We start from the raw sequence: 9,878 nt of genomic DNA on the forward strand, positions 1-9,878 counted from the left end.
GGCCCGCCGCAATGCGTGCTACACAGCCAGGGGATTGGGCCTGATGGCCTCCTGGGGGCTAAGCCTAACCCAAGGTGGGTCCCCCAGGGGCCCATCCGAAGGTGCTTGGCGCCCCAACGCCAGGGATTGGGGACCCGACACCCAGTGCCGGATTCACCCTGCAGCCCCCCACCCTTGGGCCGCTAGGGGGCCCGCCGGTTATTCAGGGGGGGAGAACGGGCAGGGCCCTCTGAGCCCCCAGCGACCTTCGAAGGCCCCCCGCGCCAAAATGTTTGGGCCCAGGCTTCTGCTCGCCAGCGGCCTCACTCCGCCCGCCGCTCCACTCACAGCACAGCTGGCATTTCGGGCCTGCCGGCATCCTGCTTGCTAACCCTAACCCTAGGTCAGTCCCCGAGAGGCCCATCACAAGGGGCCTGGGGCTGCAACGCTGGGAATTGGGGACCCCTGACACCCAAGGCCAAACTAACACTGCTGCCCCTCCACAACCTGGGGCACTAGGGGCGCTGCCGCTCATTCAGGGCAGGAGAACATGCAGGGCACTCCCAGCCTCCCCCCCTCCCCCGGACTCTCCATGCACCCGCTACCCAAAGTGCTTGGGCCCAAGATCTCACTAGTCAGCGCCCTCACCTCAACCCGCCCCTCCGCTTGAAACACATCAGGCGGATCGGACGTGCCCTACTCCTGGAGGCTATTCCTAACCCTAGGTCGGTCCCCGAAGGTCCCATCCAAGGGGCTTGGCGCCCCAACGCTGGGGATTGGGAACCTCCGAACCCCAGCGCTGGACTCACCCTGCAGCCCCCCGCCACCCGGCCGCTAGGGGCGCCGCCAGTCATTCAGGCTCCAGGATGGGTAGGGCCCTCCGAGCCCCTGGCGAGCTTCGAAGGCCGCCTGCGCCAAAACACTTGGGCCCACGCTCCCACTCACCAGCGCCCTCCCCTGGGCCCGCCCCCCCCCTCGCCACACCGCCCATGGATCCTGCCTGCCGGCCTCCTCGGGGCTAATCCTAACACTAGGTCGGCCCCCAAGGGGCTCCTCCCAAGGGGCCTGGCACCGCAATGCCAGGGATTGGGGACCCCCGCCCCAGCGCTGGACTCACCCTCCGCCGCACCGCCACCCGGGCCTTTATTGGCGCCGCTGGTCATTCAGGGCGGGAGAATGTGCAGGGCACACCGAGCCCCTGGCGCATTTCGAAGGCCCCCGCGCCAAACTCTTGGGCCCCCGCTCCCACTCCTCAACGCCCTCAGCTCGGCCTGCCGCTCCGTGAGCTGCACATCCAGCAGATCGGGCTTGCAGGCCTCCTGGGGGCTAACCCGAACTCTAGGTGGGCTTCTTAGGGGCCCCTCGCAAGGGGCCTGGCGCCCCAACGCCTGGGATTGGGGACCCGAGACCCAGCGCTGGACTCACCCTCCGCCCCACCGACATCCGGGCCGTTATTGGTGCCGCCATCATCAGGGCGGCAGAACGGGCAGGGCCCTCTGAGCCCCCAGCGACCTTGGAAGGCCCCAGGCGCCAAAATGTTTGGGCCCAGGCTCCTGCTCGCCAGCGCCCTCACTCCGCCCGCCCCTCCACTCGCCGCACAGCCGGCATTTTGGGCCTGCCGGCATCCTGCTTGCTAACCCTAACCCTAGGTCAGTCCCCAAGAGGCCCCTGACAAGGGGCCCGGGGATGCAACGCTGGGGATTGGGGACCCCAGTGCCCCAGGGCCGGACTAACACTGTTGCCCCTCCACCACCTGGGCCACTAGGGGCGCTGCCGCTCATTCCCGGCGGGAGAAGGGGCAGGGCCCTCCAAGCCCCCTTCCACATTCGATGGCCCCCTGACCCAAAGCGCTTGTTCCCACGTTCCCACTAGTCAGCGCCCTCACCTCAACCCGCCCCTCCGCTCGAAACACAGCAGCCGGATCGGACCTGCCGGCCTCCTGGGGGCTAACCCTAACCCTAGGTCGGTTCCCCAGGGGCCCCTCCCAAGGGGCCTTGCGCCGCCATGCCCGGGATCCTGGACGTCCCAGCCCCAGGGCCGGACTCACCCTGCAGCCACCCGCCACCCGGGCCGCTAGGAGCGCCGCCGGTCATTCAGGCGGGAGAATGGGCCGGGTCCTACAAGCCCCTGACGACCTTCGAAGGCCGCCCCAGCGCCAAAACCTGTGGGCCCACGGTCCCGCTCGCCAGCTCCCTCCCCTGGCCCGCCGCAATGCGCGCTACACAGCCAGGGGATTGGGCCTGATGGCCTCCTGGGGGCTAAGCCTAACCCAAGGTGGGTCCCCCAGGGGCCCATCCGAAGGTGCTTGGCGCCCCAATGCCAAGGATTGGGGACTCGAGTCCCAGCGCCGGATTCACCCTGCAGCCCCCCACCCCTGGGCCGCTAGGGGGCCCGCCGGTTATTCAGGGGGGGAGAACGGGCAGGGCCCTCTGAGCCCCCAGCGACCTTCGAAGGCCCCCGCGCCAAAATGTTTGGGCCCAGGCTTCTGCTCGCCAGCGGCCTCACTCCGCCCGCCGCTCCACTCACAGCACAGCTGGCATTTCGGGCCTGCCGGCATCCTGCTTGCTAACCCTAACCCTAGGTCAGTCCCCGAGAGGCCCATCACAAGGGGCCTGGGGCTGCAACGCTGGGGATTGGGGACCCCTGAGACCCATGGCCAAACTAACACTGCTGCCCCTCCACCACCTGGGCCACTAGGGGCGCTGCCGCTCATTCAGGGCAGGAGAACATACAGGGCCCTCCCAGCCCCCCCCCGGACCCTCGATGCACCCGCTCCCCAAAGCGCTTGGGCCCACGCTCCCACTAGTCAGCGCCGTCACCTCAACCCGCCCCTCCGCTCGAAACACAGCAGGCGGATCGGACCTTCCATACTCCTGGAGGTTAATCCTAACCCTAGTTCGGTCTCCGAAGGGCCCATCCAAGGGGCTTGGCGCCCCAACGCTGGGGATTGGGAACCTCCGAACCCCAGCGCTGGACTCACCCTGCAGCCCCCGTCCACCCGGGCCGCTAGGGGCGCCGCAGTGATTCAGGCTCGAGAACGGGTAGGGCCCTCCTAGCCCCTGGCGAGCTTCGAAGGCCACCTGCGCCAAAACACTTGGGCGCACGCTCCCACTCACCAGCGCCCTCCCCTCGGCCCGCCCCCCCCTCGCCACACCGCCCATGGATCCTGCCTGCCGGCCTCCTCGGGGCTAATCCTAACCCTAGGTCGGCCCCCAAGGGGCTCCTCCCAAGGGGCCTGGCACCGCAATGCCAGGGATTGGGGACCCCCGCCCCAGCGCTGGACTCACCCTCCGCCGCACCTCCACCCGGGCCTTTATTGGCGCCGCTGGTCATTCAGGGCGGGAGAATGTGCAGGGCACACCCAGCCCCTGGCGCATTTCGAAGGCCCCCGCGCCAAACTCTTGGGCCCCCTCTCCCACTCCTCAACGCCCTCAGCTCGGCCTGCCCCTCCGCTCGCTGCACATCCAGCAGATCGGGCTTGCAGGCCTCCTGGGGGCTAACCCGAACTCTAGGTGGGCTCCTTAGGGGCCCCTCGCAAGGGGCCTGGCGCCCCAACGCCTGGGATTGGGGATCCGAGACCCAGCGCTGGACTCACCCTCCGCACCACCGCCACCCGGGCCGTTATTGGCGCCGCCTGTCATCAAGGCGGCAGAACGGGCAGGGCCCTCTGAGCCCCCAGCGACCTTGGAAGGCCCCAGGCGCAAAAATGTTTGGGCCCAGGCTCCTGCTCGCCAGCGCCCTCACTCCGCCCGCCCCTCCACTCGCCGCACAGCCGGCATTTTGGGCCTGCCGGCATCCTGCTTGCTAACCCTAACCCTAGGTCAGTCCCCGAGAGGCCCCTGACAAGGGGCCCGGGGATGCAACGCTGGGAATTGGGGACCCCAGTGCCCCAGGGCCGGACTAACACTGTTGCCCCTCCACCACCTGGGCCACTAGGGGCGCTGCCGCTCCTTCCCAGCGGGAGAAGGGGCAGGGCCCTCAGAGCCCCCTTCCACATTCCATGGCCCCCTGCCCCAAAGCGCTTGGGCCCACGTTCCCACTAGTCAGCGCCCTCACCTCAACCCGCCCCTCCGCTCGAAACACAGCAGCCGGATCGGACCTGCCGGCCTCCTGGGGGCTAACCCTAACCCTAGGTCGGTTCCCCAGGGGCCCCTCCCAAGGGGCCTTGCGCCGCCATGCCCGGGATCCTGGACGTCCTAGCCCCAGGGCCGGACTCACCCTGCAGCCACCCGCCACCCGGGCCGCTAGGAGCGCCGCCGGTCATTCAGGCGGGAGAAGGGGCAGGGTCCTACAAGCCCCTGACGACCTTCGAAGGCCGCCCCAGCGCCAAAACCTGTGGGCCCACGGTCCCGCTCGCCAGCTCCCTCCCCTGGCCCGCCGCAATGCGCGCTACACAGCCAGGGGATTGGGCCTGATGGCCTCCTGGGGGCTAAGCCTAACCCAAGGTGGGTCCCCCAGGGGCCCATCCGAAGGTGCTTGGCGCCCCAATGCCAAGGATTGGGGACTCGAGTCCCAGCGCCGGATTCACCCTGCAGCCCCCCACCCCTGGGCCGCTAGGGGGCCCGCCGGTTATTCAGGGGGGGAGAACGGGCAGGGCCCTCTGAGCCCCCAGCGACCTTCGAAGGCCCCCGCGCCAAAATGTTTGGGCCCAGGCTTCTGCTCGGCAGCGCCCTCACTCCGCCCGCCGCTCCACTCACAGCACAGCTAGCTTTTCGGGCCTGCCAGCATCCTGCTTGCTAACCCTAACCCTAGGTCAGTCCCCGAGAGGCCCATAGAAGGGGCCTGGGGCTGCAATGCTGGGGATTGGGGATCCCTGAGACCCAGGGCCAAACAAACACTGCTGCCCCTCCACCAACTGGGCCACTAGGGGCGCTGCCGCTCATTCAGGGCAGGAGAACATATAGGGCCCTCTCAGCCCCCCCCCCCGACCCACGATGCACCCGCTCCCCAAAGCGCTTGGGCCCAGGATCTCACTAGTCAGCGCCCTCACCTCAACCCGCCCCTCTGCTCGAAACACAGCAGGCGGATCGGACCTGCCGTACTCCTGGAGGCTAATCCTAACCCTAGGTTGGTCCCCGAAGGGCCCATCCAAGGGGCTTGGCGCCCCAACACTGTGGATTGGGATCCTCCGAACCCCAGCGCTATACTCACCCTGCACCCCGCCACCCGGGCCGCTAGGAGCGCCTCCAGTCATTCAGGTCGAGAGCGGGTAGGGCCCTCCGAGCCCCTGGCGAGCTTCGAAGGCCGCTTGCGGGAAAACACTTGGGCCCACGCTCCCACTCACCAGCGCCCTCCCCTCGGCCCGCCCCCCCCCCTCGCCACACCGCCCATGGATCCTGCCTGCCGGCCTCCTCGGGGCTAACCCTAACCCTAGGTGGGCCCCCGGGGGGCCCCTCCCAAGGAGCCTGCCACCGCAACTCCAGGCATTGGGGACCCCCAGCCCCAGGGCAAGACTAACACTGCTGCCCCTGCACCACCTGGGCACTAGAGGCCCCGCCGCTGATTCAGGGCTGGAGAATGGGCAGGGCCCTCTGAGCCCCCGCCGACCTTCGATGGCCCCCCGCCCCAAAGCGCCTCAGCCCACGTTCACACCAGTCAGCGCCCTCACCTCAAGCGGCCCCTCCGCTCGAAAGACAGCAGGCGGATCGGACCTGCCAGCCACCTGGGGGTAACCTTAACCCTGGGGCGGTCCCCGAGGGACCCCACCCAAGGAGCCTTGCGCAGCCACGCAGGGATCCTGGCCGTCTTATCCCCAGGGCCGGACTCACCCTGCAGCCCCCTGGCACCCGGGCTGCTAGGGGCACCGCCGGTCATTCAGGCGGGAGAAGGGTCAGGGCCCTCTGAGCCCCCGACCTCCTTCGAAGGCCCCCAGGCCAAAACCTGTGGGCCCGGGGTCCCGCTTGCCAGCTCCCTCCCCTCGGCCCGTCCCATGGGGAGCCACACAGCCAGGGCTTTGGGCCTGAAGGCGTCCCGGGGGCTAACCCAAACCCTAGGTATGTCCCCAAGGGGCCCCTCCCAAGGGGCTTGGCGACCCAATGCTGGGTTCCAGGCCGTCTTAGCCACAGGGCCGGACTCAGCCTGCAGCCCCCTGGCACCCGGGCTGCTAGGGGCACCGCCGGTCATTCAGGCGGGGAAGGGGCAGGGCCCTCCGAGCCCCCGACCTCCTTCGAAGGCCCCCCGCGCCAAAACCTGTGGGCCCGGGGTCCCGCTTGCCAGCTCCCTCCCCTCGGCCCGCCCCACCGCGAGCCACACAGCCAGGGGATTGGGCCTGAAGGCCTCCTGGGGGCTAACCCAAACCCTACGTGGGTCCCCGAGGGGCCCCTCCCAAGGTGCTTGGCGACCCAACGCCAGGGATTGGGAACTACTGAACCCCAGCGGTGGAATCACCCTGCAGCCCCCCGCCACTCCGGCCGCTAGGGGCGCCGCCGGTCATTCAGGCGGGAGAAGGAGCAGGGCCCTCCTAGGCCCTGATGACCTTCGAAGGCCCCCGCGCCAAAACGGTTGGGCCCACGCTCTCACTCTTCAGCACCCTCAGGTCGGCCTACCCCTCTGCTCGCCGCACATCCAGCAGGTCGGGCTTGCCGGCCTCCCGGGTGCAAACACTAACTCTAGGTTGGCTCCTGAGGGGCCCCACCCAAGGGGCCTGGCGCCTCAACGCCAGAGATTGGGGACCCGAGACCCAGCGCCGGACTCACCCTGTAGCCCCCCGCCACCTGGGCCGCTAGGGGGCCCGCCGGTCATTCAGGGCGTGAGAAGGGGCAGGGCCTTCTGTGCCCCAGGCAACCTTCGAAACCCCCCCCCCCCCCGCTCTAAAAGTTTGGGCCCAGGCTCCAGCTCGCCAGCGCCCTCCCTCTGTCCGCCCCACCACTCGCTGCACAGCGGGCATTTCAGGCCTGCCGGCATCCTTCTAACTAACCCTAACCCTAGGTCAGTCCCCGAGAGGCCTCTGACAAGGGGCCTGGGGCTGCAACGCTGGGGATTGGGGCCACCCGAGCCCCAGGGCCAGACTAACACTGCTGCCGTCAACCACCTGGGCCACTAGGGGCGCTGTCTCTCATTCAGGGCTGGAGAAGGGGCAGGGCCCTCTGAGCCCCCGCGACCTTTGATGGCCCACCGCCCCAAAGCGCTTGGGCCCACGTTCCCACTCCTCAGTGCCCTCAGATCGGCCTGCCCCTCCGCTCGCTGCACATCCAGCAGATCGGGCTTGCCGGACTCCTGGCGGCGAACCCAAGCTCTAGGTGGGATCCTGAGGGGCCCCATCCATGGGGACTGGCGCCCTAACGCCAGGGATTGGGAACCTCCGAACCCCAGCACTGGACTCACCCTGCAGCCCCCCGCCACCCGGGCTACTAGGGACGCCGCCGGTCATTCAGGGGGAGATAACGGGTAGGGCCCTCCGAGCCCCCAGCGAGCTTCGAAGGCCCCCTGGGCCAAAACACTTGGGCCCACGCTCCCTCTCTCCAGCGCCCTCCCCTCGTCCCGCCCCCCTGCTCGCCACACCGCCGTGGATCCTGCCTGCAGGCCTCCTGGGGGCTAATCCTAACCCTTGTTGGGCCCCCGAGGGGCCCGTCCAAAGGGGCCTGGCACAGCAACGCCATGGATTGGTACCCCCGAGCTCCTGCGCTGGACTCCCCCCTCCGCCACACTGCCACCCAGGCCGTTACTGGCGTCGCCGGTCATTCAGAGCGGGGAGAACGTGCAGGGCACTCCGAGCCCCTGACGACTTTCGAAGGCCCCCCGCGCCAAAACGCTTGGGCCCACGCTCCCACCCCTCAGCGCCCTCAGCTTGGCCTGCCCCTCTGCTCGCTGCACATCCAGCAGATTGGGCTTGGGGGACTCCTGGGGGCTAACCCTAACTCTAGCTGGGCTCCTGAGGGGCCCCATCCAAGGGGCCTGGAGCCCCAACGCCGGGGATTGGGGACCCGAGACCCAGCGCCGGACTTTACCCGCAGCTCCCCGCCACCTGGGCACTAGGGGCGCCGCCGGTCATTCAGGCGGGAGAAGGGGCAGGGCCCTCCGAGCCCCCGCCGACCTTGGATGGCCTTCCCGCCCCAAAGAGCTTGGGCCCACGTTCCCACTAGTCAGCGCCCTCACCTCAACCTGCCCCTCCACTCGAAACACAGCAGGCGGATTGGACCTGCCGGCCTCCTTGGCGGCTAACCCTAACCCTAGGTCGGTCCCCGAGGGGCCCCTCCCAAGGGGCCTTGCGCAGCCACGCCGGGGATCCTGGCCGTCTTAGTCCCAGGGCCGGACTCACCCTGAAGCCCCCTGGCACCTGGGCTGTTAGGGGCACCGCCGGTCATTCAGGCGGGAGAAGGGGCAGGGCCCTCCGAGTCCCGCGGACCTTCGATGGCCCCCCAACCCAAAGCGCTTGGGCCCACGTTCCCACTAGTCAGCGCCCTCACCTGAACCCGCCCCTCCGCTCGAAACACAGCAGGCGGATCGGACCTGCCGAACTCCTGGAGGCTAATCCTAACCCTAGGTCAGTCCCCGAAGGGCCCATCCAAGGGGCTTGGCGCCCTAACGCTGGGGATTGGGAAACTCCGAACCCCAGCGCTGGACTCACCCTGCAGCCACCCGCCACCCGGGCCGCTAGGGGCGCCACCAGTCATTCAGGCTCCAGAACGGGTAGGGCCCTCTGAGCCCCTGGCGAGCTTCGAAGGCCGCCTGCGCCAAAACACTTGGGCCCACGCTCCCACTCACCAGCGCCCTCCCCTCTGCCCGCCCAGCCCTCGCCACACCGCCCATGGATCCTGCCTGCCGGCCTCCTCGGGGCTAATCCTAACCCTAGGTCGGCACCCAAGGGGCTCCTCCCAAGGGGCCTGGCACCGCAATGCCAGGGATTGGGGACCCCCGCCCCAGCGCTGGACTCACCCTCCGCCGCACCGCCACCCGGGCCTTTATTGGCGCCGCTGGTCATTCAGGGCGGGAGAATGTGCAGGGCACACCGAGCCCCTGGCGCATTTCGAAGGCCCCCGCGCCAAACTCTTGGGCCCCCGCTCCCACTCCTCAACGCCCTCAGCTCGGCCTGCCGCTCCGCGAGCTGCACATCCAGCAGATCGGGCTTGCAGGCCTCCTGGGGGCTAACCCGAACTCTAGGTGGGCTTCTTAGGGGCCCCTCGCAAGGGGCCTGGCGCCCCAACGCCTGGGATTGGGGACCCGAGACCCAGCGCTGGACTCACCCTCCGCCCCACCGACATCCGGGCCGTTATTGGTGCCGCCTGTCATCAGGGCGGAAGAACGGGCAGGGCCCTCTGAGCCCCCAGCGACCTTGGAAGGCCCCAGGCGCCAAAATGTTTGGGCCCAGGCTCCTGGTCGCCAGCGCCCTCACTCCGCCCGCCCCTCCACTCGCCGCACAGCCGGCATTTTGGGCCTGCCGGCATCCTGCTTGCTAACCCTAACCCTAGGTCAGTCCCCGAGAGGCCCCTGACAAGGGGCCCGGGGATGCAACGCTGGGGATTGGGGACCCCAGTGCCCCAGGGCCGGACTAACACTGTTGCCCCTCCACCACCTGGGCCACTAGGAGCGCTGCCGCTCATTCCCGGCGGGAGAAGGGGCAGGGCCCTCCAAGCCCCCTTCCACATTCGATGGCCCCCTGACCCAAAGCGCTTGTTCCCACGTTCCCACTAGTCAGCGCCCTCACCTCAACCCGCCCCTCCGCTCGAAACACAGCAGCCGGATCGGACCTGCCGGCCTCCTGGGGGCTAACCCTAACCCTAGGTCGGTTCCCCAGGGGCCCCTCCCAAGGGGCCTTGCCCCGCCATGCCCGGGATCCTGGACGTCCTAGCCCCAGGGCCGGACTCACCCTGCAGCCACCCGCCACCCGGGCCGCTAGGAGCGCCGCCGGTCATTCAGGCAGGAGAATGGGCAGGGTCCTACAAGCCCCTGACGACCTTCGA

Source organism: Ursus americanus, unplaced genomic scaffold (assembly GCF_024610735.1).
Source record: "Ursus americanus isolate L20-20 unplaced genomic scaffold, mUrsAme1.1.p SCAF_45, whole genome shotgun sequence".
NCBI lineage: Eukaryota > Metazoa > Chordata > Mammalia > Carnivora > Ursidae > Ursus > Ursus americanus.